The 3,857-nt window shown below is 39.6% G+C and overlaps 1 long non-coding RNA gene across 1 annotated transcript; it reads right to left on the bottom strand.

Annotated features, from left to right (window-relative positions):
* Positions 1-725: 725 nt before the first annotated feature.
* Positions 726-1,857, bottom strand: LOC145821135 (uncharacterized). The gene is made up of 3 exons (XR_014363174.1): positions 1,754-1,857; positions 1,265-1,651; positions 726-1,157 (listed from the first exon to the last, which is right to left on the bottom strand). It is a non-coding gene; the product is annotated as an uncharacterized LOC145821135 (long non-coding RNA).
* Between the last annotated feature and the right edge of the window lie 2,000 nt (positions 1,858-3,857).

Here is a 3,857-nt window from a genome sequence, read left to right as displayed (position 1 = left end):
CTATAGGTGCCACATCACCAAAACCCCACCCATATGGCAGACCAATAAGGCACCACGTCGGGCATGTCGTATGTTTGATACATGGCGAGCCCTATGGGCGCCATGTGCCAAGGCAACCAAAACTATATGCTTAGCCTAAGCGGGAGCATATATACAAGCCCAAATATATCTAGATATGAAGAGCCCTGCAATAGGCAGCACCATGGCCCTGCAGGGCCCATGGTCCTTCATACCTCGCTCCAAGATCAAACAACAATAAAATCAGCCCCCGGCTCACTTGGACTTGGGTTGATAAACAATGGCTCTCCTAAATATTGAGATAAGCCCGTGGCCCATTCTCTTACTTGGTCGCTTGGAAGTGAGCCCCTGGCTCTCTTAAACACCAAGGTGGGCCCTGGCCCATTTATCTACTTGGATACCTGGGTTTGGAGCAGGACCCAGGCACTACTGCTCGGGATCATCAGAGAATACTGGACTGACGGCTGAGGTCATGGGATCGTTGAGATGGTTGTCTTCTTGCTAAGATAACTCCATCTCGACCAGGCTTAGAGAAGAGGCAACAAGGACCTTACATTCATGTCATCCGATGCATATACGAAACTTTACTTTCCGCCTACCATGAAACGTTGCTCTCCGCCTGACGTCAAGCCACAAACGGTAGAAGGGCTTATATCACTTTTGGCAGAGTTGAGGAGAACGAGTCACCTGTCCAACAGTTTGCTTGGGCTCCAATACTCCTGTGGCCTATATAACGCATCGTATATGCAGCGAGACACAACAACAACAATACAACCAAGTCTCATGCTTAAACACCCTCTTTCACTTTACATTAGTGTTCAAGGTCTATCACTGCCTACCTCTCCCTCTCCAAGCTTGCCTTGATCTCCTCCTCTCCACCTCCGGTGATCCCAAGCCATTGAAGTGCCCGCCATCTTCCCGGACTACCTCTAACCACGCCTCTCACCTACAGTCTTCATTTCAATCTTCATCATCTCCAAGGTCAATATCATCTTCATCATCTTCATCATCATCTACCATAGTTACTTCATCAAACTCTTCTTCCTTTTCCTCTTCCCCACCTTCAATCAATTCAACTTCATCATCATCTTCAAATGCTTTTCTTTTTCCTCTATCGGTGGCATTTAAATTTCTTGGTCCTACATTAATAAATTAAAAAAGGTTATGAATGAGCAAGTAAATGTGAAAATATACAAATTAAATCTTTGAAATTAACTTATTTAAAAATTAAAATATAAAATTATACCTCTTTTTCTCTTTTTGCTAGTTGTTCCTTCATCATCTTCGAAGCACTCTTGGATGTCTATCCATGAATGATCTTCGGGTAGACATGGATCCTCTTTCTCAGTGATCCATTAATCATCGGATTCCATATCCGATAAATAAATAGGATCATAAGTCTCACCCCTTTCTTGTCTCTTAATTTGCCTCAACTCAAGTTGAATGTTATACTTCACAAAAACCAAAGCATTTAACCGGTGTTGCTCCAACCGGTTTCTTTTCTTCGAGTGCACATGATCAAAAGTGCTCCAATTTCTCTCACACCCGGTGGCACTACAAGTAAGACTTAGCACTCTAATAGCTAGCTTTTGAAGCTCTTTGCACTCTTCTTTGTAACTTTCCCACCATAGAGCTGTAATTAAATGATAAAGAGATGTTAGAGAATAATGCATGCCATTGCCAACATAATTGTTGTGAAATTGTGAATATACAATTTCATATTAAAAAATTTTACCGGGTTGTTTCTTTTCCCTTGTCAAGATGGCCATGCTCATACCAAACGTACCCTCGGCCTTCTTGAACTTTTCTAATTGCTCATCAACCTTCACTCTATCCTCTATACCCGGGTACATCCTCTCAATGGTTTTAAATAAATCAATTTTCATCTCCGTATCTGCAGTGAAGTTTTCTTGATAATGAAATCTAGAAAGAAAGATAAATTCATAAATAAATTCCATTACACATTTTGTATATAAGTCACACAACACAACACAAATAATTAGACAAAAATAGTAAAAAACTTACATTGGATTAAGGTAATATGCCGCCGCATGCAAAGGCCTATGGAGTTGTAAATCCCATCTAGTATCAATAATTTCCCAAATGCGCTTATATCTACCCCTCACATGGTTCAAGTTTGAAGCAATTTCTTCCTTCGCTCTATCCATAGCTTCATAAATAAATCCCATTGCCGGCTTTGCATCACCATCCACAAGCCTCAAAATTTTCACCAAAGGGAGCACACACTTCAAGCAATACTTGATTGCTTTCCAAAATCTAGCATCTCCCAAGATTGTTCCTTGTGCCTTTTTTACTTCTAGCCCACTCTTCCGATGCAAACATAGCTCTAAGTTGGAGCTTTCTATCTTGGAAACTTTTTAAAGTAAGGAAGGTGGTGGCAAATCTAGTAACCGCGGGTCTTGTCAACTCCCTATTCTTTGTAAATTTTCTGAACAAATCAAGCACCCAAGCATGCCTATAAATGTACACACAGCGATTTCTTTGGCTTTAATTATTGAATCTTTGAAAACCGTCAACTCACCTATGTCACTTAACATTAAGTCAAGGCAATGTGCCGCACATGGGGACCAAAGCAATTTAGTCCTCTTCTCTTCCAATAATCTACCGGCACCCACATACGCCGATGCACTATCGGCTACCACTTGAACCACATTTTCTTCACCAATTTCATTCACAATGTCATCAAGCATCTCAAATAATTTCATAGAATTTTTAATTGCACCGGAGGTATCTATTGATTTAATAAACACCATTCCACTTGGACTATTAACAAGGAAATTAGTAAGAGAGCGAGACTTTCATTCGGTCCATCCATCGGACATTATAGTGCGACCCTTCTTCTTCCATTCTTTTCTATACACTTCTAAACTTGCATTCACATGATCAACCTCTTTTTTCAAAAAAGATACTCTCACTTCATGATTACTTGGTAGTTTCAATCCCACACCATACTTACCAACCGACTTCAACATCTTTTTAAACAAGGGGCTTTTCACTAAATTAAAGCCAATGCATGCCCATTAATGACTCTACAAATATCTCTAATCACGGGCTCCCTTTGCTTCATCATTTGATTCAAACTTTGTTGCTTTGTCCTCCCCTTTGTGACATACGCATCCATAGTTCCCCTTTTATTTTTCCTCTCAATATTTTTTTCTTCAAAACAATCAACATCTATAATATTGTCTTGTTTTTTTCCACTTAAGAGTTGTAAAAACATATGCATAACATCTTCAAAAACTTGACTACAAGCACCAACATTATCATGAGTTCCGGCTAAATGATTTTTCATTCGAATCACTCCACCCCAATAATCTTTTCCACAATAATTACATCTCAAATGCATTCTATTGTCATCTTTGACACGGGTACAATGGTCCCATGTCGGATCTCGTTTCCCACTTTTTTTTTTGTTTTTCATATTTTTTTTATCCATTAAAAAAAGCAAAATATTTTTTTAATATCCCACCCACACAGCAGCAGCTTTAGTGCTTCTACAGTCCACAATAGACAATAAAGTAATGGATACTTCTACAGTCCACAATAGACAATAAAGTAAAGGAAAAGGAGGAGTATAAAGTGAATATAGTATTTTATATTACCTATATGAAGTTTGTCTGGTAATACCTCAAACAAAATCGAAACCCAAGAGACGACAAACTTTCATAAAGCTTTGAAGACTATACGAAGGGCCACGAAGTAGATTCCAGCAGCAAGGGACCACCAAACAGTGAGAAGAGGGACCACGAAGCTCTGCGTCGAACAGAGAGGTGAGTCTTTCTAGGGTTTTATTTGTTTGGAGTAAAAAGAGACCATGG

Source organism: Camellia sinensis, chromosome 3 (assembly GCF_055761805.1).
Source record: "Camellia sinensis isolate YWXY chromosome 3, ASM5576180v1, whole genome shotgun sequence".
NCBI classification, from domain to species: domain Eukaryota; kingdom Viridiplantae; phylum Streptophyta; class Magnoliopsida; order Ericales; family Theaceae; genus Camellia; species Camellia sinensis.
The sequence above is the reverse complement of the archived record's forward strand: the minus strand, read 5'-3'. Positions and strand labels throughout refer to the sequence as shown.